We start from the raw sequence: 26,391 nt of genomic DNA, 5'->3' as shown, positions 1-26,391 counted from the left end.
ACTTTTGTCTAAAGAGCAACTTTCTGTGCGAATTTTAAGACATCTAAAAGTGAGCTAGTCTGCTGTCTTTCTCTTCTTCTCATTGCTGGTATTTTCTTGATGATTCTAGGAATTTATCATTTGTAGACTAGTGTGTCCTGGTCATATTTAAGTTTAAAAGCTGCTAAGCTGAACAAGCAAATACAGCATAACCACATAACCCTTTTTTCAGGGACTCTGGGGGTGTGGGGAATAGCACCAGAAACACAGTATCTTATGTGTGTTTTTAGACATTTTATCATCTATCTTATTTTCCCCAGCTATTAGCCAACCTAAGAAACCATCTTTCCCAACATTTTATCTTACTTTTGTATCATATGGTTTCTGCAAGACTACTACTAACTTCTCTTTTGCGCCTATTCAATTGTATCAAAGTCACAGGTACATGCAACTAATAACTGCTTTACATCCAAGATATAAAACCTGTTAGTGCTAGAGACAATGCGTTTTCAATCCACATGATGTGGATTTAGAACTATGCTGCAGTACCTCAGGATCAAGTGATGAACTTTTACCCTTCTTCACAGCTTCTGATGCTTTGCAATTGCCTTTCCTTAATGCATGCAAGAAAATGGAGCTCAACATTCTGTACTCCCCCCAAAAATTGCTCTCAGCATGGCTGTGTTACTTAGTAATTTTCATTAGAGTGATTTTATATTATACAAATTTACATATTTATATGATTATACACATCTTTGTGGATCTAGTTCTACTAATACAATAACATTTATAAATAATAAAATATAATCCTGTAAATGTGGGGAAAGGAAGTATAGGTAGCTTTATTCGTGCGTAGTTGCTTTTAAGCTAGTAGGCTCTACTACTTAACTTCACCTAATTAAAACTGATATCAGCTAAAACAGCATGAAAACTACCCACAGAAAAACCTTCCAGAAGTAGAGCTACATGCTACCCACTAAAGGATCCGCAGTTGCAATGAGGCTTAACATTAGGTAAGCAGATTCCTGTAGAGTGCAGTTAAAAAAGGTAATGATATCCTGTTGTCTTCATCTGTATGTGCTGGAACGAATCAGTTCTGTTTGGACAGGTGAGGAATAGGTTGTTCTTCTATTCAGATTAGGATATGGTTAGATATCTTCATGTATTTGATTATTCAAACAGTTGAATGCCTATGAGATCTGAATCATTCATATTGCATTAATTTTATGTTGCATTCAGAGAGGAAATTGATTCCCTTTAAAATTATTCACTTCTGCATGTCTTTTGCATAATACACAGAACGTCCAACATACATGGTATTTTTCCTTACTGGCCTTATTTCCAAAGGTGCTGAGACCAGTGGCACTTTTTGAGTTGAAAAACAGGGGCCTAATTTTAATGATTAAGGCCGATTATCGGTTATGGTTGAATATTGATTGTGATCATATTGTGATAACCATTTTGATTAACATAATTAAATACTAATTTCTGATAAACATCTCTGTACAAAGAAGTCCAGAGAGCAGTCATAAAATGACAACACTTTCTTCACACTGTTCTTCTATTGTATGCTTCAGCCCTCTTTCAAAAGGATCATGCTCTGCTGGTACAGAATTAAGCCTCCATAAGAATTCAGCTGACAGCCTGTCTGCTAAGCCCGGAGACAGTAGCTTTGATTGCTTCACCAGTTAAGCAGTTCATGACTTGAACTTAAATAGCTGTAGATGGCTTCTGCAAATAAAGTTTTTTTTTGTTTGTTTTTGTTTTTTCTTTTTGTTGCTCTTTATACTCAGGTCTCAGAGCATGCAATGGAGAGAATCTGTTACTGTGAAATTACTGATACACAGTTCACATTCAAGGGCTAGTGTATACATCACTCTTTGTTTCTGTGAAATGTACGTATATATTTGCCTTTAAATTGTTAGGCATATTTGTAGTTAAGTGTCACTGAGAATGACACTGAATGACACCGACTTGGTGAATGTCTTTTGCTTTAACAGTTGTACAAAATTTGTAGACAGGCCAATCTTCACTTAAAAATCATCTACTAAGGAGGCACTTGACTTTAGAAGATATAAACTTGAGGCTTCATGTTATATTATTCTAGCCATGAAGAAATTTGAGGCTGAATTTCATAAACAGTGATACAGTCGGTCTTGTGTATTTATTCTGGTATAGATCCCTCCACCATTCTCAGATGCCTAATCTTAAAACATGAAACTTCTCTGTGCAAGGACAACTCTCCTAGTAAATCCTTGCCTCTGACAATTCTCAAATGCTATTTCTAGCTTCTTTGATGCAATTTTATTTACAAGACCAGCTTCATGCAGTATTCACATTCATCTACAACAGAGGTACCCACACCACAGACTTCCAGCAGTAGAACATCTGCCTAGCACAAGCTATTTTGTATGAGCTATGCTGACAGAGAAAAGCAGAGGAATAACTGGTTGCTGTAGTGGAGCAATCACTCCTTGACTGACCCTACAAAGATTGCACAAAGAATCTTTAGGATAAATGCTTGCACAATGTTGAATGCATCGAGTCTGGGATAGAAGAACAATTAATCTAATCTGTTCCTGAGGAATTAGTCTCTGGGAAACACTAGGCAGAAGATCCAGTCTTCCCAGTTTCTATGTAGCTATTTCTCCTAAGATAACTTTTTTACAGTAATAATTTATTGAGTTTATTTCAGATAACATGAAAACCCTCTTCCCCTTATAACAAATTCTGTAAATATACTGTATGTTATTCCTTCCCTAACTGTTCAGTGAAGTGTTGAAAATATTTATTCAACACTGCCATGTAGTAGCAATTTTGAGCACTATGAAAAAAGTTCTTCCATCTGGAAAAACTGAAGCGCAATTTTGAGCTAAAAGTGTCATTGTCTTACTCTGCAGGATGTATATATTCTTTTTCAAGTTATATTTGTGACTGGGATTACTGTAAAACCACAAATGTTCTTAGTAGTTGAGTGAAACTAATCCCCCTCAAGTTCTTGGAAACACACCCCACACATGAGCCACTCCAGTGTTACAAAGCAGACACATATAGGCTTCCCCCCCACCCCCAGCAAGGGGAAAGAATGCCGGATTTTATTTCTTTGAACAGAAGAAGCCCAATAAATGTGAAAATCTTTCCCATATTATCCATATTGTTCTTGAGCTTTTCTTGTCTAACTTTGAACACAGGGCTTCCCTCAGCATACTTGTAGCTTTTTGCTTTCAAGATGCCACTTATCATTTCCTTTGCTGTCAAATATCCCCAACTACATAGAAAAAGACGTGTCACACAGCTATTTATTTGTTTATAAAATTACTTATTGGATGCAAATTATCCCAAGAAATTTAACTTGCAATTTTGTCATAAACAACCTGTATCTTATCTCACCAGCTTCAACAAAATTGGCCCTTTTAGCTGGACACACGTTCTTATCTGTAACTTATTGTAAAAGGAACTACTAACCTGCTTCAGAGGACAGAATGAGATCTCAAAACTGGCACCTTGCTGAATACAAGGCAGAAAATATCAGGAACAGGCATTCTGAGGAAGAGTGAAGTACTGATTTCCTGATGTCCGTGTAGTTCTGTCTTTACACTGACTCACCAATGGAGATGGAGAAAAAGGCTTCAACTCTCCTGCCTGCGCTAATCTCTCCTGCATCTCTAATCGTATTTCGAGGTTCTTATGCCACCAGGTTAAATCCTGCAAAACAGGCCAATTAACTGAGTGTGAATTGAGACCTCACTAGCAAAATGGATTTAAGTTAACATATCTTACCCCTCAGGGGCTTGGGCTAGTAATCAACAGAGGCTCTTCTACAGTATCTCCTAATGTTTTATTAATTCTTATTTTGTTCTTATCAATAAATACAGGTCCAAGAGAGAGAATAATGAAACTGTGGTTCTGGGGAAGGGAAGAGCCATCTTAGGCAACCACCTTTGTATGCATCAGTATTATCATGCTTATTGTCAGGGAAAGGTTAGTTATCAATGCAACTTGGTTTATCAAAGTCTTGAGTAAAGCAGAGATTGCTATATCGAACTACAATACTAATAACTACAACTCTTAAGAAGAAAAAACAATTAAGATGTGAAGCTCCCAACTAAAGGGAGCTTATAAAAAAAAAGGATAATGACTTTTTACACAGGCAGGTAGTGATAGAACAAGCAGAAACAAGATGATCAAATATACCCCAAGTGAACTGAATTTGTCCTGTGCACATGGATCATTCCTGGTTTGGACTTGTTGCACTTGTGCAGACTGCAAGGAACGTATTACATCTGTTCAAATGTGCAGCATAATCATCAGGTCTTATATAGTCCTTGTGGACAGCACAAGTACACAAATATATACATTGTCCTGGGATTTTTGAGCTATTGCTCTGGATGGATTATGTTGTATTAGAAATCCTGGACAAATGTGTGAAGCCCTATTTTCTGCCCAGACAAAATTTACATGTGGAAAAAAAAACACATCTGTGGAACTGTAGACTTGTGTTTTCCCTGCGTCTTAGGTGACAACATTATCGCTTCAGGTACCTACTAGTCAAAAAACGCATTTTACCTGTCCTCAGTGTAAACCTACTACTTGCATGCATGAAAGCAAACAAGCAGAAGGTGGCAGTGCTGCTGTATGTAGTTTTTTCTACTATGCAAAGTAAGAAGCTTTTTAAAATTTGTGCTAGAGAGATGAGATTAGAGGTCACTCAACCAACTAATGGAAGCTCAGGAATGCATCATTGTAAGAAATAACTTCAATCCAATCTTAATAAAATTAGGGTTCAATGCTACTTGTATTTTTCATCCTGTCTCATATTGGGAAGTTGTTTCAGCTGTAAAGTTAATATTCAAAATTGAGTTACTGTTTTGTGGTCACCTATAACTAACCATAATGTACTTTATTACAGGCCTGCAGGGAAACCTGGACACCAAGACCACAATGAGAGCAGCATTTTGTAACCCAGTGGGAGAGGTTGTACATGTGGGTCCGCCAAATATCACCCAGTGGTGTAAAAAGAAAACACACACTTCCTGCTAACAGTGGAGATTGGTGTACTGTAGTTTTGGATCTGAAAGAGGTAAATTTATTAAGTGTTTGGACAATTACTTACCTTTAGAGTATTATTCATATCTATGTCCACAAGGACAGATGTGTTACGAATTTGCCCAGTTAAATGCCTTGTTGGGGTGATGCATGCAGTCAAATGGCATTTCACATTTAGTTTCCAAAAACTGGTGTTTCAGTTTTATATTAGGGTGGCTTTCCATTTCTTCCTGTGTTTAATGCAAACGATAATTCACAATATGAAAATTTGGAGTAACAGCCTTAGACTGCAGGCCACTGAGTAAGTTTGATACAGGCAGGTATTATGCAACCTGTCTTCAGCATGTTAGTGGTTTGGTGGGAGAGGTCACGTGCAGGAAGAGATTCTCACCAACATATTGATGTGGAGAGGGCATGAAGATGAAACGTAGACCATCTGCTTTTTTTGGCTTTTGTAAAGTTGTGAACCACATGGTATATACTGATAGGCATAAATTGTTAGGCAAATAAAAGCAATCATTTCTTTACAGGATGTTCACCTCAGTTCACACATTTTTGAACTTTTAGGAAGGAAGTTTAGTGGTATCTAGATGCTTATGATTGCTGCAGTTAGACAAAGGTATCTAAGTTACATCACAACATTTGAAATTTTTAAGGAATTGCAGAAATGGAAGAGAATGTCAAAACTCAGCAGCAAGAGGTAATGGGGATAGATGGCAATTTGAAAGGACCCCATTGGTACACTAGAATGCCATGTAGTTTATGGAAAACAAAATCAATTATAACAGACTGTAACTCATTTCGTTGCCTGAAAAGCTTTACAGATGAAATGAATCAGAGAAGAAATACTGTAATTTTCATTGTTCAGATGTTTAAAGGTTATAACTGCATGGATGCAGGAGCCAATTTCAGGCAAAGGGGAAATTATAGCAGACTTGCATGAACTGCATTGCACTTAACTGCTAGTCCTCAGGGCTCCTGTATATTCTGGGAAATGCCATGCAGGTACCTATCAAGCTGGCTCTGATTTCAATCCATAGTAGCTGCACTGTCCATAATGTCTGAGTCATTCACTCCTGACTCATGGTGAGTCATTACAAATGGAAAACTAAGGCATCGAAATAGCCTTAGTTTAGCCATAGAAAAGCTGGGGAGTGGACCTGTATTGTAGGTTGGTAACCATCTTGGCTGTAACTGTTTTCTGAAGACCAGAATCAATATTTACAGCCTTATTCGTAATAAGACCATGCACCTTCATACCTTATTCACTAGGTACTGTAACATCACAAGCCAGTCATCAGGAAGCTTTTTGCAAAATGGAATTATGCACATATTATGAGGGCTCAAAACAAAATTCCCTTTACATAATGAGGTAAAATTTCCTTTTCCTATTCCATAACTCATAGCATCAGTACTTTTGGTGCACTGCACCACTGCCAATTAACCCTTCTTCTCCTAGCAGAATATTAAGACATAGAATTTTCACATTTGTCCTCAATTCTGGATCTCCCATTCGAATCAGGAAGTCTCCCTGTTCTCATTTTATTATACGACTGATGTTGATGTCATTTCTCACTCTCTAGACAACATTTGAACTAAACAACATTAATCAGGACATCTTGAAGGGAATCTGATATTCTTTTAGAAAGGTATAGAAAAGAGACCATTACAAAAAAAAAAAAAAAAAAAAAAATACTCCAAAAAGTTTCTGAAGTTGTCGAACAGACAAAAAACAATGACTGGACACTGCTCTTAGAGCTCTTCTGAAAAAGATCCAAGATCCTTCTGTCCCTTCAGTGGCGACTAAATGCTTTATTGACAGTCTGTGTCTAGAAATCATGATCTATGAAACACAGTAGGAGCTCAGTTTTCTTACCAGCACAAATAACTTTTTCTCTCTTTTTTGTTTATTTGGTCATAGCTTTCCATAAAGTTTTGTTCGGTATGCCTTTGGAATTTGGAATAATTTATGGCAATAATCATCTTACTTTCCAGCTACAGAGTTCTAGACTGCAGCACTTAGCTTTTGTCTCCTTGTAATCTATAGCCAAGTTAGACATTTAGGATTGAACTACGACAAGACACAGTGTGCTTTTTACTTTGCTCTTTTGACCACCTGAGATACTTAAAAATCTTCAAAACAAATCCAGTGATGCCCATTCGTGGTGTTTTACAACAGTTAACTAGGAAAAATTTGCTATACAACTTTATTTTCCCTCTGTTTTGGAAACAACAGGCTGTCTGCTGATCTAATCATCTGGGCTTCAGAAAAGTTGAACTAGCAGACAGTTGTTTCCAGTACTTGTTCTTTTGCATTCCAAGGTGAAATTCTTCTCCGAGAAGTATCTGAAACTTTGCTGATGCTAATCATGATCTTCCCCTTCCTGTGATTTTAATCATTGGATCTATAAAAGTGATATTTTCAGCACAAATATAAAATGATAAAAATGTTAGCTTAATTTCAGTGTAAGTGTTTCTCAGGAATAATGGAAGTGATGTAATAGTTTTTAAAATAAATATATAAGTATACTGTTAACAGGCAGAGACAGGTAAAATGTACATGTGAGAACTTGCCCTCCAGAGAATATCCATAGCAGAAGTAGACTGAGATCTGCAACAGATTGAAGCTCCTCTTCTTTCCCCTTTTCTTTCTACATAAGAACTAGTAAAGAAAGAAGACTAGATGAATTTGCAGCTACATCACAGTTAAATGTTTATCTTTGTTATGTTTTTAAGAGCTTTCTTGTATATGAAGATCTAGAACGCTCATTACCATTCCATGCAGATACAGAGGTGGCTCTTACCTCACATACATTTGATATACCAATTCAAAGGCTGCATGACAAACTCCCATACAAAAAATCACAGTACAATCTGAAGAGAAGGTGTAGGACAGTTTTTGGCTCAGGGTAGCTTTTTCTAGATCCAGTCAACCCTATGCATCTAAGCTTAACATATTGCACTACAGTAAAAAAGTCTAGAGTAGCTTAATTCCATAGTTACATAAAGATTTTATTTATTTATTTATTGTGGTGAAGATAATTCTGCAAGTTTGCGCTGAGAGAGGAAATGCTGTTATCTGTTATATTTACCATCATCTTTGTACCAAAAATAGTAGAACAGAAAGCCTTGAAGAACCTCTTGGTATATTTCTGGAGCAGTGAATTCAAGAAGATTAGATCCTTTCTGTAAAGACCTCCTGCGCTTAAGTGGAAACAGATTTTCCTTTTGAGAAGGCTCAGTTTTAGTTTATTTTTTCCCCGCTTGACTTTTATTTGAACCATGCAAGTTTTGTCTACTTATGAAGATTCCTTGGTAATTTGAAAACGAGTGACATAACAGATTGCTAGAACTTGAAAGCTCGCTGATGACGAAGGGAAAGAGAATTTGGTCTTCTAAAGCTTGCAGCATGCATGCTGACTAACAGTACACTAAGAAGATGTGTGCTAATGATGTGATTTGCATGATACTGGGCATGACAGTGTGGTTATATTAGACAGTGAATTAACATGCGGAGTTCCAAACTGAAAAACTATGCCCCTTGGTTTAACAATGATAAATAGGTAAACAGACAAACCAGATAAACAAGCTTGTTAAGGCCTTTCCATTCTCTTTAATCAAATCAGAAAATTTTCCTGAAGAATTGTACACCTCAGGCAACACATCATTATTTGGGGAGCAATAAGGAAGAGGTGGATTCATATTTATGAGCTCCCAGTTACACCTAGCACAAAAGAGGTTTTGCTGGCATTATTTAAAACAATAAGTGGTTAGGGAAGTCATCTACCTTCCACTGGAATTTAGGAAAGGCAGTGCTGTCAGGAGAGAATGTGAAAAAAATTATTTGTTTAGCATGTAAGAGGAGTGGGTATAAAGAACAGACCTATCCTTGACAGAGGTTCACCTTTGCAGTCACTTTAAGAGACAGGTTTGGAAGAGTATTTAGGTAGAATATTTTTCATCAGAGAACTTGTAAATGTCTGTCAAAGGTAGGCAAAACTCCATTCTGCAACTGGGGAAAAGTTATGCTACTGAAGAAAATAAAAGCAACCCTCCTGACCCCATTCCTGGGTATGTAAGACCAGGGTTCCTTCATTTCCGTTCATAAGATGAACACTCCTTCATGGTATTAGCTTTCTTATTTTTTTTTTTTTTTACTTTAATTGTTAGGGGGGGGGAAGAGGAAGATGACATTTAAGTAGTCATTATATAATTTCAGTGTTAATGTTCAGCTGCTGGGGAATGGATGGGAACATTAATACCTCCTAATGTTACTGATTTCAGCAGTAAATAGAAAGAATATACGTACTAAGCATTAACTTAGTATCCAAAAGAGCTGGAAACTTTTTTTCCTTGAAAGTTTAGATCCAGAGTGTTACGTGCAAACACTTGGGGACTAAGCAAGGCATCAGTTGTGGCCATGATACCTGACGTGATACACTTGCAGATGTTGCCTTCAGAAAAGTAGCACGAATTTTAAGAAGTGCAGTTTCTTCTTCTTCCAAGCTGGAGAAACGTTAGCTCTCTCTGAAGGAAGAAGCCCCTTGGTGGAGCTGCCCCTGAGCAAGTGCCAGCAGTCAGGGCTGGCTGGGCAGCCCCAGGGCCGGGTCCCTGCTTTGTGCCGAGCTGCAGGCACCCGCATCCCGCTCCTCCTAACGCAGCTGCCCTGCCGGCCGGGCCCCCTGCAGCCGGTACGTGGCGGCGCGCACGTACCGGGGGCCGAGCACCCGGCCGCAGCCCCCCGAAGCGGAGAGCCCTTCTCCTCAGAGCCCCAAGCTCCAGGCGGCGAGGAGGCGGCTGCAGCCCCGCGGCCCGGCCGGGCCCCGCCGTCCCCTCAGCACCGCGCGGGGGCGGCTGCGGCGGTGGCTCCGCGCCGCTCAACCAACCCCGGCCCCGCCGCCGCCGCCGCCGCCTCAAGCTCGTCCTCCTCCCTCCCCGTGATTGACCCCGCCGCCAGCCAATCCCCCCGCGGGAATCTCCGCCGCCGACCAATCGGCGCTGCGGGAGGCTGGAAGGGGGCGGGCCCCGGCGGGCAGCGGGCTCGGTGGCGCGGCGGCCGAGGAAGGGCGGCGGAGCGGGCGGGCTGCGAGCGGCGGCGCCGCGGGGATGGCGGCGGCGAGGGGGTTAACGCGGGGGGGGGGCCGCGGGCCGCTCCGCAGCCCCCTGAGCGCCCCCGGCTCGGCGCCGAGCCCTCGGCCCTCCCCGCGGGCGGGCGGGCCGGCTCCGTCCCGGCCCCGCAGTCGCCATAGAGACCGCGCCGCACGCCATGGGGCGGAGGCTGGCCCGGGGGCCGCTGTAGCGCCGCCGTCCCCCCACCCCCGGCGCCTCGCAGCCCTTCCCCGGGGGCCGCCGGGCTCCTCAGGGAGCCGCCGGCACCGCCAGCACCGCCTGGCCTCGGCGCCGTTCCAGGTGAGGCTGCGGGCGGGTTGCGGCGCTTCACAGCCCCCCCCCCCCCTTCCCCCTTATCCCCCCCTCGTCTCCCCTCAGCGCCGAGCCCCGGCACGCGCCCAACGGCCGCGCGCGGGCAGGGCCGGCCGCCTGTCCGTCTGTCCGCCCGCCCGTCCGTCTGTCAGGCCGCCGGCAGCATCGCTAGGCGAGGCCGGCTGCGCCCGGCTAGGCCGCGGGGGGGGGGGTCCTCGGCCCGGGGGTGGGGGAAGCGGCCGGGCTGCGCTGCCAAGCGCACGGCGACACCGCGGCTGCCCCCGCGTCCTTGCGCTCCTCGGCGGCGGGAGGACAAAGGTTGGAGAGGGGCCGGGGAGCCCCCGGGGAGCCGCGGCGGGGCTGGGTGCGGGCAGGGGGGAGCCGCGGGTGTCGGGGACACGGGTGTGCGGCCCCGCTGGGGGCGCAGCAAAAGCCCCGGCCCTCCGCATCCCGGCGGGGTTTGGTAATTCCCGGCACAGGGGCCGGAGGAGAGGAGCCGGGTTATGAAATGGCTCGCGGTGGCCGTCCTCGGCTGCGCGTGCAGAACCAGTTGAATCTGAGGTGAATTATTCACAGCTAGGAAGGGGCATCGGCGGGGAGGCTGAAATCAGGCGTGCTCTGGGTTGGCGTGAAATCACCACAGCCTTGAAGTGGCCGATCCGTTTCCACAGTGTGGTTGTGGAAAAAGCAGCTCGAATTTTATTTGTTCTGCATAGTTAATGCCCTGCCTCTCCTCAACACACGCTATATTCTTATAGATTGTTAGCTGCCTCTTAGCTGCTGCTTCTGAGAAAACCAAAGGTTGGAGCTTACTTTGCTACTCCATTCATTCTGCATTTTTTGAGGGTGGCTCTTACAACATGAACTCTTGGAACAAGTGTGCCTAATGTTGTCATTCTGTGCTAATTTGCAAAGAAAGCTCCCCCACCGATGATTCCTTTGTCTTACAATGTAAATTACACATAAAAAAGCATCAGAACTTTCTTAACTTTATAAACAAGAAGTATGTTTGTATCTTTTTACAAGCCAAACAAATACAAATATAAGAAAGTCTGACTGCAGCATGCATATATTCATTGGTGAAAAGTTACTTTGGAAACAATGTGTCAAGGCAGTACAGTTTTTAAAAAAGCAAAGATGGAATCAGTTATCTCTGACAGTATCACTTCAGTACTCTGAAACATCACTGTGCTTTTGAAATCCAGCATCTTTGTAAACTTGTCGTTTTAGAAATGTTAGAGGCTGGACTGAGAAGAGCAAATTGAGAGGATGAGGTAGCAAGATGTTTGTTAGGTTTAGTATAGTCGTGGTATTGTTTCTGCATGTTGCAATTTGTCTTGCCTCTAACATCACAAATTCCAGCAAGATTTTTCCAGTGAACGATTAAATCAAGTAAGGTTTCTGAGTGTGATAAAAGAGAGAGGTGAGTGAAGCTTTCACTGTTTGAAACTGATTTCTAAATTACCGGCTTCTACCAGTTCTTTATATATGTGTATATACTGTTAAACACTTGCTTAGCATGTGAATTTGTGCTCTGTGGTATATTGATACACTACCCTGCTTTCTGTTTTAGCTAAGCCTTGTTTATCTAGTGGGAATGAAGTGATACTCAGCAACAGGAGACGTATAGTTAACCGTATTTTTCTGTGTTTTGTGTTGTGTCTTTCTCCTGCTGTGTTAAACCACCACACAAAGCCTTTGTGTTTGGCTAGAGGGGAGGAGAGCAGCTGCCTCTTCAACGTAAGATACCAGGATCCTCAGTGGTCTCACAGGGATGCATCTGACATGGACCAGCCGCTGTGCTTCCTCCCCCTGCCTAACTCTTAAAGCACTCTCTTCCCATGGAGGAGAAACCTGAGCTTTGTTTGATTGATCTCAAGGATCAATTATTTCGCCGTGCATCTAGAAGGTCCATCTGACAGGCTAATTGTTCAAGTAGAGATGTGCAAGAATTAAAATGAGCCAAATTGACTAAATGCAAGCTGTACCGTAAGGAATCCAAGAACTGCACATCAGGTTTTGTTTAAAAATTACTTAGCATCAGCTTGATTTCTTGTCAGTGATGAAAGAAACTTGTTCAAATACTTAATCTTTTATTTGTTTTCCTTTAATAGGATCGTGTTTAGGCTACTTAAATGAGAATTAATATATTTAACTTGAAGAAGAGGAAATCATTTCGAGCAGTAGAGTACAAATAAATGGGGCACTTTAATTTTCTGCTTTTCATACACTAACAGAGCACTTTAATGCTTGTCCTGTATTCCATGTCAGATAGTGATGGAATAAAAGTTAACTTCCCTGCCTTTGTTGGGAAACACTAACTACTAGAATAGTGTGGCTGGTAGTAACCATATCTTGTATGTTCCTTCAGAATTACTTTTTTGAAAATGTCATCCAATCTTTTATTTAATCTTTATAACTTTATTATATTTATTAAAATTTTAGAATTGTAGTCTTTTTTCTTTCTTTCATTTTTTTTTCCTTCAGTGCTAGCTGCTAAGTAGTGTACTCTGGTGGGAATCAGGCACTTTTTTTTTAAGCTGATTATGGAATTGAGATGCCTTTCTTGGCAGTTTCAATTTATAGTCTGTTTTTGGTGGTGGTGGTGGTGGATGTTTTCTCCTCTCTATTAGCTTATACTTCACTGATTTTGAAATCTAAGTAGCAGAAAATGCATACAATAAAATTTGACCTTGTGACCCTTCACCTTTTTATATAGTTGAATATCTTTTCTCCACTCTTTAGAAGTCTTGTAAGTCGTAACTTCCAAGAACGTACTCTTCAAACCTGTTTTTCAAAGATTTTTCTCCATTAATTTAAAACCTTAAGGAGTTTTAAGAAAGGAAGGATTGAATTTGAGAGGAAGGCATACAAGCAGGGCAGAGTGGGAGACTGAAGGTGTCCTTGTGTCCTTAGCATTTCTAACAAAACCATATGTTGTTAAGACTTCAAAAATGTGTTCATCTTTATGTTCAGGCGTGTCTTTCTGTGCTTCTTGTACTGCATGGTTGATTCCATGGTTCTGTGATGGAAAACATTGCTCAAATGCTATTTCATGCTGTTGCTTTGTCTCTGAAGAGATTAATCAATTATCGAGAATTAGGTTATTTGCACTGATGAGGAATTCCATCCGGTAAGTCTTCCTTTCAGAGAAATGTGTGTATGTGCATTTCTTGTTAGCCTTGAGGCTGGTTACAGAGGAAGCTTTGGAGTTGCTGGAAGAGGCGAAGGCTGGCTGCTTCCTTGTGGGTGAAGTGCCCCAGCTCGCTGATGGTCTTGGTGACAGCAGTCAGATTTTCCAATACAAAACCGTCTCATGTATAAAGAACAGGTAAAATATGTTGAACTCCCTTTGAGAGCTTGTAAAAGATGTGAAATAATACGAGGCCACTTTCTTATTTCTGGACATCATGAAGGGATTCATTAATTGGTGCAGAGATAAGTTACTCTCTGGAGCTGAAATGGGGCAAAACCAGTGGTCGAGGTGGATGTCCTCCCGATCTGTGTGAACGGAGATAACGTTAACACATTTTTGAAGCCCTTTTCTCGCAACTGGCATCATGCCATCACTGTGGCCTGTGTTAATGGGCTTGTCTCAGTGGACTGGTCCACAGAATCGTTTTTGTCTCATGGATTTTGCCTGTTCCCAGTGCTTGGGAACAGTCTCCATTCAGCAGCCACTTACTGGTTGTGAAAGAGGGCTTGCTTTCTGCTCTCTGTCACTTCCCAAATAATTTTCAGATAAGGTTTGTTGCTTTTGTCCGCAGTCTCTCAGTATATTAATTTTTTGCAACATTTCTAGCGACAGTTATTTGATACAGTGTTCTTCAGAAATGTAGTAAGAATTGGATTGCTTTGTTTGGTGGATAGCAGGATGTGTTTTGTTGCAGCTGTTAAGTTTACTGCTACAGTAATGCTTCAAATGCCGCTCTTGGCTAGCAGTGCTGCTTCTGAGCAAATTAAGCACGTCTGTTTAGCTTCAGTGTTGATTATTTAAAAAAAGGGGGGGGGGAATCTATAAATAGTGTGTGCTTCTTTTCAGCATCAAACTGGTGACTTTTTAGAACATTGGCATTGTTATTTTGTTTTAAACACAATATGTCCAGTTATCTACTGTCTTGAAATAGTTTATTTTCCTGTCTTCCCATTTGTCAGCATTCTGCATTAAATAGATCCAGAATGTGTGTTATCAAGTGATTAAAGCTGTATTAAAAGAGGAATGCCTGTGCTACTTACCGAGTTTTCATATAATGCTCAGCATTCATATGTGACACTTTGACTTTCTGTTTCCGGTGGTCGAGAAAATCAAGGTATAATTCCCAAAGAGTCGGCCTAGGACAAACTGATGTGTGGTATTCTGGGAGCTGAAGGAGTAGAATTGATATTGGATCAGAATTCTTTTTCTTTATAAGTTTGATCTGCTGTGATGTAAGGCTCTAAGGATTGTTGTGATGATCATGATAATTTGGGTGAAGTGATACTTCTACAGTTTTGAGTAAGACAGTATTTCCATTGGGAACGCTGTTGAACAGTCCATCTGGATGGAGAAAAGTAAAGAAAGAATCCCAAGGCAGATCAATGTGAAGAAAGTATTTATTGGTCTTGTGGGAGGTATGTGCTAACTAACCCAGTCATATTTTGTCTTGACTAGGCTAGGCAAGAACTTAGAAATTGATGCTGAAATTGAGGAGCAAGTTTAAGCCTCCCGCATTAAAGCAGATGTATACAGGAACGAAGCTCCATCACTGGCTGGTGTTTGTAATTTATTTATAGCCATATATACACATAAACATAGTTTTTGTGTGTTAGCTACTGCAGATGAAATTGCACGTTATTGCTGAACCAGTCTAACAGCTGGCTGCTGTTTAAAAGTGGAAGATGATGTCCTCTGCTGTGCCTTTTCTAGTGCCCATTGAAATCAGCTGTGTTGATTTAACTTAGAGACTTGACAGTGAATGATTTCAAGAAGGGGGTTGTTTATATTGCTATTTTGCTGATATAATTCTTACTGGGTCATGCTGTTACATGCAACCTCACCCTGAATGTCTAGCTGAGAGAAGTAGCCATAAGCAGATCCTCTCTCTTACAGTAGCTTGGGTACTTGGTTGGTGCATCTTTCTGCCTTTCGTAACCCAGGAAGAAGGCAAGAGAAGGAGGAACGTTTTACCTAAGAGACCACATTCAAGTCATGCTCCACTCTCTTCCCTGTTGATTAGGAGAAGGAAGTTTGGGCTGGATGCCATGTTCCATCTGGACACTTGCCCTTGTTGTTCATATTGTTCTTATGTATTTCATTAGTTTTGAGCCTGGGATGCCTTGGCCATTTGGCTGTGCTTCTGTAAGCACACTGTGCTCCAACCGCTGGACTCACCTTTGAGTCAATTTTTTCTTGGCCTCCCTCTGCAGGACAGTTCCATCAGGGAGCAGCTGTACGTTGGCTGGCTGCTTGAGCTGGTAGGTAATACACCAATTCTCTTGTGAGGAACTGCATCGGTGTGTTGTAACAGCTTCCTGAAACATTTGTTTTTCCTAAAGTGAAGGTTTGGACAGAATTGATTTACGGTCTGCATCAGGACCAGGGCCTGCCACACAAGTAGCCCTGCGGTAGATACTGCTCATATTCGATGCTGACAAATTGTAATATGCTCTCATGTTCCTTGCTCTGAAAGAGGTAAGACCTGGGGTCAGAGGAAGCTACTTTTGCTGTTATGTTGTCAGGTGTTACTGTTTTCATATCTACAAAATTAAACCCGCACTCAATCATTCTGAAATAAAACTTCTAATTTTAGAGATTTTTAGTTGTATAGAGTAAGTGTTTAGACATTCAAAATATACAAATATAGCAGAAAATATGTCAGCAATACAACTGGAATTATTTTTAAAGTCCAAGCTTTAATTCTTAGAGACTAGGTATTTAATATCTTTTTTATATACAGACAATATTTCTGAAGACATGCAATACCAGTATGTAATGCTTTTAATTGTTTAACTGGGGATGAAATGAAAAGCTATAATGTTTTTTGGGAAATTGCAGTTGTGTTTGTAGGGCTAGTTTTGCATTTGTTTGTCAGCTAGCTAAGCTATAATCTGAGTTTGTACTGTAGGTTTTCTGATGTGTAAGAAATTGATACAACTTCTGAGTCTCTTGATCCACAAGCATATAATATGTAAACTTATTTTTATGCAATATTCTGTGATACCTTTTTTTTTTTTTTTTAACTAGGTCCCTGGACTTGTCAAAATATTTTTGACAAGTTTCTGGACTTATGGCAGAGTCTTAGCATGCTAAATGTACGTAAGATAATACATATCCGTAATGAAATATATTTCTGTATTTAGTTTTCAAAGATTAAAGACTTATTGCATATCTCAGTCTGGCTGCTTTAAGACCAAGTAAACTGTTGTAGTTATTGAGGCCAACTTCGTGCACAGCACCAACTTCTCTGGGACTTCTCTAACTCATGTTTGTTATCAGTGGTTGAATAGGAGCATATAATTTAGAAATGCATTCAGTTACTTCTTTTCATCTTTTCAGAATTAATTTTAAGAATTTCAGAAATTCTTTGAAATCATTCATGAAGCGTTCTAGTAGTACAACATCCTTATTGACTAAAGTTAAAGACCTTGGATTTTTTTAATCTTTGTAAGTGACCTAAATGTTCAACTGTTGACTGTTATGATTTTGTATGTTAGAATACAGATTTCATGTAATTACTTAGGCTAAAGAAATTTATATTTAATAACCTAGAGGAATTGTGCTTCATGTTTTTGACACTCAACACATATTCTCCAATATTTTAATATATTTTTTTCTGCATATTTTCTTGAAATGTGAACACCAGCACTGGAAATAATACTCCAGCAGCAATCCTAACACTAGCAGAGAGATTTTATGATCTCCCTTAATATTTATTTGCCTACTCATCCACAGTTGTCATAGCCTTAACACTGCAGTAGATGTGTTTTATTAATAGTGACTGATGATCTATATATCATGTTAGATGGTGTTTCCATGTACAGCAGGGAGCACAGAATGTGATGCCCTCTCTTACTGGGGCAGACCCTGAGTCGTGTGATTGCAGGACTTCGAAAAACTGATGTAGTTTGTTCTGTACCACTTCGCAATCTAAGGATCAACTATACTCCTTGTAAACTATTTTTCTTACGCTGTTAATTAAAACACCTGTGAATAAAGAACCGATTGCAGTGGGACAAATTAGAGATGTATTAGTTCTGAGACCTATTATTTAATGTGTGATTTTTTTTCTGCCATTTTATTTTCTTAAAACCAGGCTGCTGTGTGCTGCTTAGATGTCTTAGAGCAGTATAGGAGCCACAGCCTTGTCACCTTTGCAGGTCAAGGATGTGGGGCCGGGGCTGGGCTGCTGCCTGCTGTGCTGTGTGGAGCTGGCCACGGTGCTGAGCCACTGCCACCAGCCACTGCCCGGCACCGGGAAGAGGCTCTCATTCCCCTTCCTCTTTCCGTTCCTGCTCCCTTCGTGCCGGTGCTGCAAGCAAACCCTCCTGCCGAAGATGTTTTCCCAGAGTGAGCACGTCCAGCTTTCTCACTGCCCTGCTTGCATCGTGTTCAGCAGCAGAAGCTCCGAAAAAAATTAAACCTTGTGCTCCAAATTACACCAAACATATTTACTACGAACCTTGAGCAAGAGATACAAACCTTTCCAATGTGATTCTGTTAGTGCCACTGTAATGTGAAACTTGAGCAGTCACAGCACGTCAGAATGAACTTTCAGATGGTGTATAAAGGGCAAAAACATTAATCTGCCTGGAATTTAGCACTTGTCACAGAACAGCTGTCTTGTGACCTCTTGGCCCTGGTCCTCAACAGCATCCTACAAAACAGACTCCAAAGATGAGCCTGGAAAATAACACTAACGTCTATAAACAGCTTTCAGGTTATTACAGATGTTTGGCTTGTCCATTTCCCGCAATGTTCTGTCTTCTTCCCCACACCACTCTTTTCTTTCTTGACGCACTTTAAACATGATTAGTGATGGCACCATTTTCAATAAATGCTAAGTACATGAAATACTTCCCACCCCCATTTTAGTAATTTACAGATATTCACTTCCCTCCCCAACAGTTATCCATTTAGTAACCATTAGGGCACGTTCATTTGCATCTATGCATAGTTACATTGCCAAATTTGCTACCATTTTAGGTAGGCAGGTATGGTTAAAAACATGAATGCTCATTGATACAGTTATGAAGCACTGCATTTCCATATAAGTTAGTTGCATGTAATGTAGTACACATAAGACACATGTAATATATATAATATAAAATGATGTATATGGATGGATGTAATTCATACATATTCAGTATTCTACATTACAGAGTATGTTAGCATAACAGTATTGTAAAGAATACTACATTTCTAATTCCCTGCATTAATTTTTACATTAATGCAGATATATATCAGAGAATTGATGCAGAGCAGAAACTACTAAGTTTGCTGGGCTTATTTATCAGCAGTTATGAGAAAGTAGCTACATGAACTGGGAGAGAAGCAAGACTAAACTAGATATTTTGAACATCTGGCATCTTCCTTCTCCCCTCTTCCCATCTGATTTATTTTCCTCAAGTCTTTCCTGGCGAGAGGTTTGGATGTCTTTATGAGGATGCCATGGTTCTTAGGCAAGAGCCTCACTTTCTTGGGGTGACCACAATTCTGCGCAGTGTGACTAAGCGAACTAACTGAACTGAAGGAAAGAAAAAATGCTTTTTGCACTTCAGTACTGCATCCCTCAACACTAAAATAAAACTTCCGAGAATGCATCTGAGATTTTATTCTCATCTTGTTTTTCCCATCACTAGCTGTCTCAGCTCAACAAACTTTCCCAGGGCAAGTTGTCCTTCGGTCAGACCTGACAGCTGGTAATGACTGACAAATGGATTAAAGAAATGTACTTCTGCCCTGTTTCCCACCTACCCCCCTGAATGTTAGTCTTGTAGGGTTTTTAATATTTGATAATGCAGTAAAAGCCTAGCCCTCTTAGGGGAAGAAATTCTATGTCAGCAAAACGTCTGACTACTTCTCTAGAAAAGGATGTACAAATCTCTCCGTCATTCTGATTTGTAGGCAGGTGGTGCTCAACCAAAAGTAGGTGTATATGTCTTGAGTGCAATTAAGGGAAAAAGAGCTGAAGCCAATGGTAAGAACTGAATAATAAAAAAAAACAAAAACTGAGTGAATTTATTCAGAATTTGCCTCTCTACTATGTTTCCTATGAAAAAGGTTGCAAAGTTAAGATTAAAATGTGGCTAAAATTCAGAGTTTCCATATGGCATCATGTTAAGGAATATCCAACTGTGAAACTATTAGAAAAGTGAATTGTATCAGATGACAACAGAATTACAGGAATTCTTGTTCTCCTTTTCATCAGTTTCATATTGTAAGGGTATTATATGTCTTCCCAGTTGTTTTATGGCAGTCATTTATGTAGATGCTACCTGAGGTAACAATTGATCATGGAATAAGTTTTTATTTGAACTCAGAACATAGCATTGCTGTACCTGGCCTTCAGTGAGTTCAGATTCATTCCGTGAATTTTTATTGCTAAAAATCTGGCCCAGGCTGCCTGCACCAGCTGCATTAAGCGAAAAATAAATTTAAGTTAGGAGATGCGTCTTAATGTGTTAGTTCTGTGTATCCAACATGTAGGATTATTTGAATGTAATGATTAGAGGCATTTCCTAGTTGTATCTGAAGCCAGATACTGGAAGGAAAAAACATCCCTTGTCTATTCAATATCTGTGATCAATGAGCTACGGTCTGCTTTTATCATACTGAACTTTGTGTGTAACAGAGTTACACGATAACATGGAAAGCAAAGATGATTGTTGTCTTAGGGTTGGCATAGATTCACTTGGCCTGAATTCTTTGGCATCTGTGGGATAAAATAATGGGAAAATTGTAAGTAATGAATGAACTCATGTCTAAGACACATTTGCTGTTTTCAGCAGACTGCTGTGTGGAAGCCATCCGTGATCCTCACATTTGTGAAGCAGTCCATGATCGTCACTGTTGATTCACACCATACTTTAAAACTCTACTGGCTCAGTTTGTGCATGTGTAATTTTCTCTACTTCCTGAGGAGTGTTTAGTCCTATTGAGGAGAATCATTGGCTGTGTGAGAAGTAGGCAAGGCATTACAAAAGTAAACATTAAAGGCTGGTTGTGATGAGATTATGGTTTTAAAGATGATGATGCCTATATGTTTTTCCATGCTTTTGGTTTAAAATTAAATCGAATTGCAGATTCCACAGATTTTTGTTGTTGTTAAGATGGTTCTAAGTAATCAAATCAATTTTGGCATAATCTGTCCCTGTTTAGGATATTTTTTTTTATTAGAGTGGAGGGGAAATGATTGCACTGTGTAAAGCAAGGCTTTTAGCTGGAATAGAGAGGAAAAAATAAATTGTTGACAGTGGTAGTGTCCAACTAATCTAACACCAGCTATGCTTTACATGTACGTGTAGATTTTTAAACTAGCACTGCCACCTGGAAAGCAATTCTACTCAAAGGGAAGTGAGGAAGATAAGAAGCAGAATAGTGAGGTTAGACTAGTAGAGGAGTGTAATTCTATGGACCTATAGTAGTACCTGTATGTTTTGTGAAGCATATCTCCAGTTTTAGCAATGTTTTAGCAAATTACTTGTCTGCTGCTAAAATTTGCAATCAGAACCTCTCTGTCATGTGGTGTAATTTTCAACTACGTACATAGGAAAAAATAGTACTTCCTAAAGCAATCTTGTTTTTTTATTAATCTAAAGAGCTGTTGTAATTCAAGTAGCTGTAGTCAGCTGTGATATCATTTGAGTAAGATTACATGATGTTAAGTGGTTTTGATAGCACTGTACAGTTTAACATTTGAGTCTTTTACTGTAATAGCATATTCTGTGAATAGCTTAACTTTATAGCAGTGGGTATAATTTAAAACCTTACTACAAAGGATTTTAGCAAAAGCAGTATTATAAGAGAATATTTGATACTTATTTAAGAATATAAATATGGTATAACCACATCACGTAAGGAGATGAATGAATAAATGTAACCAAAAGTGAGATGCATATAATAGCCTGTGAATTGTTTGATCACTGGTATATTTGAAATTGCTTCAAACCCCACACTGCTCCTTGACTGCTACAAACCATGCTTTCTTTAATCTCTCTATTTTTAAATATAAGTTAACGTTTACTAAAAGATACATAGAAACTCATTTTTAAGAGTTAATATTCTGTATTTTCTAAATATATGTATCTTAGCAGATTTTGATACTTCATCTGGAGAGAGCATTTCTAATTGTAGTGTTTGACAGAATCGCAAACTTGCTCTGTGTAGGGGTACCAAATTTAAAAGGGAATATTCCACTTCAATTATAATTAAAAAAAAACCACATGAGCAAATATGGAAAATTGTTGAAAGTTACAGGACTGTAATATAGGTGAAAGTTATTAAATCAACATAATTTCATTGCTGTCTGCAGCATGGCTTGATGCACCTTGATTAGAGGTAGAATTTATGCTTATAATATTAGTGATTAGTATTAGTTTTTAATGTGCATGTGAAAATCTGAATTTGAATGAGAAGCCTGGTAATGGAGGGAATGGGAAATGTGTCAGTTGATGGGAAGAGTACTATAAATAGATATGTTGAGACTATTCTAAACTAAACCCAGCCCAAAAAGGGAGAGACAGAACTTGGAAAATAGAAGGTGAAATGATGGATCAAATTGTACTTGAAGATCCTGAAGGTTTCTTGCATACAAGAGTTTATATACTTTTTTTTTTTTTTTTGTCCAAAATAACTGCCTTACAGAAGTGCCAGGAAAAAAAAAAAAAAAGTTTACCTGAGTTGATATTTCTGTCATTGTTCCCACAATGGGTAGTTAGTCAACAGGTTTAGAGTCAGGGATTCTTTTAAGCAATTGACAAAAGATTATGGACAAGAATCTAATTCAAATCACAACTTGCCAATTCAGATCATATGAATTAATGGTGTTACAAGGAGCAGAATTTCTCTTTCCTCTCTCCATCTTCCCAGACATGTAGATGGCCAGTCTGGAGCAGACTAATGGTCTGTATTCAACAATAGTCTTAAGTGGATGCCTGAGAGAAAAATATGAGAACAGAGAGTGCATAAGAGAGTGCATCGTAAGCTCAATTTTCTATTCAGGGACTTCTGAGCTGGATATGGTTAATAAATATTTTCAGTAACCTGTGACAGTTTCCTTTTCCATGTAGTTGTCCAATGTCCCTTTGAACCATTGTAAACCTTTATTGTTCACAGCATCTGTTGGCAAGAAGTTGCCACATTAGCTACTACTTCATGAAGAGCTCTGTTCATGTGTTTGTTCTGAGCCTGGCTTCTGCTTACGTCTTCTGTTTTATTTTATTTTTTTAATTTCCTTTATTGAATAAGATCATGGGTAGATGGTTCCTAGCCAATGTCTCCATGCCCCTAATGATTCTGTAGACCTCAGTTGCGTACCCCTCTATTTCCTATCATCTCATTTGAAAAAAAAATGTCATTCATTACTTCAGGTGGAAATTATCCTGTATCTCTGATTATCTTGTTCCACTTCCTGAACTTCCTTATTTTAAGTTTTTAGATAGGAAGGATTTGAACTGCATACTGTACTCAAAGTATCGGTGAACTATGGGTATATAAAACACAATAATAATCTTCATGCTGTTGTCTGTTTTGTCTGAATTGCTAACATTTCATTGTTTTTGACTACTATTTATCATTAAGTTGCAATCTCTTGTAACTGTATATCATAATAACTAAGATCTTCTGATTGCAAGGAAGAGAAGTTAGGATTATTTTTCTGGTGTACATGAGTTTTATCTACACAGAACCTCACCTACCATTTAATTCCTCAGTTATTCAGTACCATCAGGTCACTCAACAGTTCCTCACAGTTGTCCCTCTTTTTTTTTTCTCTTTCCTTTTTTTTTTTTTTAATTTTTATTAAACAAACAAAACCCAACAAACTAAAAAACCACTAAAACCCAACAAACTAAAAAGCCACTAAATCAGATGTTATTGCCAGCCAATTTTTGTTACCTTAGTTGTCACCCTGTTTTCCAGGTTGTCTGTGAAAATACTGAACTGCACAGATCACAGCTTGCTCCTTGCAGAACTCTTCCTAGTGATCTCTTTCTATCACCTGAACCAACTGCCTAGTCCTGCTTCCTGCCTCTTAACCAATTATTTTGTGTGTGTGAGGACTTGTCCTTTCTTGCCATGTCTGTTTAGTTTCTTTAAAAAGGTTTTGTCAAGTGCTTTTTAGGAAGCCAAACAGACATTATTTAGATCCTTCTTGCACACGAGGCTATTACAGGAAGCTGTGCACTGGGCACAGCTCAATGAACATAGGCTGGTGGTCTGCCAGCTGGGCAGAGCTTGTGAGTCACTTGAACGCCATCAGTGGGGACGGCAGTTTGCTATTCACGTCACCCTGCTGATCGTCTCACCAACATGCCTCTGCAGATTTTTGTATTTTCAAAAAAGTTATTCCCATTTATATTTAGAGTTTACCATGAACTTTACTTGATTGGATTAACTATTCAGAAATTGATACCTATTAGTTGTATCTATTCCCTTTCTTGCCCATTCTTTAGCAGCAGCTTTTTTTTCTCTGTAACTGACTATTCCAACATTTCAAAATGCTGTAAGAATTGTTATTTTGAGATAAATCCAAACTATAAGTAGGTTGATATTATATTACTACGTAACTATTTCAAATCATTGTTTGATTTCAAGCTTTGTATCAGTGTTGAAAACCACGTGTAATATCACTTCACTCTTCTTCAATTTTACAAGGATTTTAAAAACAATTATTGTAATGCTGTATAATTTAGGTAATTGCAGAACTACCTTTCTATTTGTGTGTTTAAAATTTGTTTTACATCATGTAAGCGATCAGAGAAATTGTTTCTGTGAAGGCTTTTATGACAGGTAAAATAAATTCTTGTCATGGAAAAAATACTACTCTGGTTCCACTTAGGTTTGTTGAAACTATCACAGTTATAGTGGATTAAAGATACAGAAATATGTATTTTTTAACAAATGACACTTATTTTTTAATGGATTTTGGGGTAATTAATAAGGTTTCACATATCTTCATATCTTTTTTTTTTTTTTTTTGGAACTCACTCTTGAGGAGTTGTGAGGAAATTGAGAATAATATAATTGTAATGAAATTAACTTCTCTGAAGGTTTATGTTTCCGTTTCTTCAGTTTTAAAGGCTCTGCACCTGAGTCTGTAGTTCAACAACTGGTTTGAGTTGAAAGCACCACATAAATAGTCCAGCCCTTCCCTCTCCCCCACAGCTAACTTCCACTTTTTCCCTTGTTCTGACATAAGTCTTTGTGCAATCGTGTGACAAATCAAATAAGGAAATTAACTCACTCAACTGAAAAATACCATGGCAAAACCACCATGGTTTGAATAGAGTTTTTGTTTTATGATACATTCTAGTTCTCCCTGGCCAAAAATTTCCGATTTTCTGTAGGTACTAAATTAGATCCTGCATTTCTCACAGGAGCCGTAACCATATAGTCTTTCCTTGTCACACGCTTACCTCAGTGCTTCCTTTTTATTATTGGAAGGTCTCAAGTACCTTTCTTTTCAGTTGCTCTAATCAAGCAACATAATAAAGTTTATTTCAGTGCAATTGTTTTCACGTTAAACTTAATTTTGAATTTGCTGCACCTATTTGGGCTTGAAAAGGGGTTTGTGTGCCTAAAACTTGTATGTTTTTGCTGCCTGTTTAGTAAAAGATCATATAGTCCTTCCATAAACTTTGCCTTACTTTACTTCTTTGTAATATTCTTGTGCTGGATTCTGTTGCAAACTGGAAATAGTGTGGTAGCTTAAAATATGTGTTTTTGAAATAAGGCTGGTATCTTGAAACTAAGTGTTATATATTTAACTTTGTCTTCAAACTGAGGAAAATATTGCCACTTTTGTAATAACAACATAGCTGAATGTGCAGAAGTTGCCAGAAGGGAATCTAGACTCTTTGGCAGTAGATCACAAGACAGTTGGGAGCTTTTCACACCTGGAATCTGCAAGTGGTGATGAGAATTTTGGCACCCAAGAGCTTGAGATAGGAAAACGTAAAATGGCATTGGTTATGTATAGTTTTTTTTTTTTTTTTTTTTTTTCCCACAACCAGTACAGTTGGAAATTTAGGTCAAGGTCTTAAATTTAGCTTTCTCATTGACATGCTGGATAATGATTTTCAGTGATGTTCAAGAACCCCACTTCCAATGAATGCATGCAGAAAATATTCTAAGTGTAAGATAGCTTTCTAGTTTGGGTGTTCAAATAGATGCACTTAAGGCATTTTTGGCCTTAGAATTTGCAATTTGAAAAGGATTTTTAGGGTGTCTATGGAAGTAGACTTTACCGTAAATTAAATGGAGTTAAGACCTTTGAAAATGTCCTGCCTTGGTTTTCTGTTTATACTGACTTTCCTTTCCTCCTTTAAATTCTTCTTCTGCTCAAAAGTAGAAAGCACAGAAGTGGAAAGTGACTTTGGAGGATTCCAGTTATTTAAATGAATGAAGGCAGCCAGATAGAAATAATAACACAGAGAGTTCCTAATAGCAAAGCATTGATATTATTCCACATGGGAGGCCACAGGACTTATATTTTTCTTTTTGTGGAACAGAAGTAATATTCTGTCCTTGTTTTGTCCTGAAATTTACAGTACCTGCCTTCAACCAAAATTGTCTGTGCTATTTTCTCAACCTTGGGTCTAGATTTAAACATTTATAAAGACTGGTAAGCAGAGATTGGCTTCAGTTTAGGGTGATCTCTAAAGAAATTCTTACATACACAGTTACACATGTACATGCACCCAAATTACATTACATGATTGTCTTTGTGTGCTGAACTACACTCAGGC

The 26,391-nt window shown here is 39.3% G+C and overlaps 1 protein-coding gene across 2 annotated transcripts in view; it reads left to right on the top strand.

Moving 5' to 3' along the window:
* Positions 1-10,274: 10,274 nt before the first annotated feature.
* Positions 10,275-26,391, top strand: part of TTBK2 (tau tubulin kinase 2) — a 77,931-nt gene continuing 61,814 nt past the window's right edge. For both annotated transcript variants that reach the window (XM_032188919.1, XM_032188916.1), the window contains exon 1: positions 10,275-10,434. The gene's annotated coding sequence lies outside the window, so the exon portion shown is untranslated. The remainder of the gene's footprint in view (positions 10,435-26,391) is intronic.

The sequence above is a fragment of the Aythya fuligula genome, chromosome 5 (assembly GCF_009819795.1).
Source record: "Aythya fuligula isolate bAytFul2 chromosome 5, bAytFul2.pri, whole genome shotgun sequence".
Lineage (NCBI taxonomy): Eukaryota > Metazoa > Chordata > Aves > Anseriformes > Anatidae > Aythya > Aythya fuligula.
The sequence above is the reverse complement of the archived record's forward strand: the minus strand, read 5'-3'. Positions and strand labels throughout refer to the sequence as shown.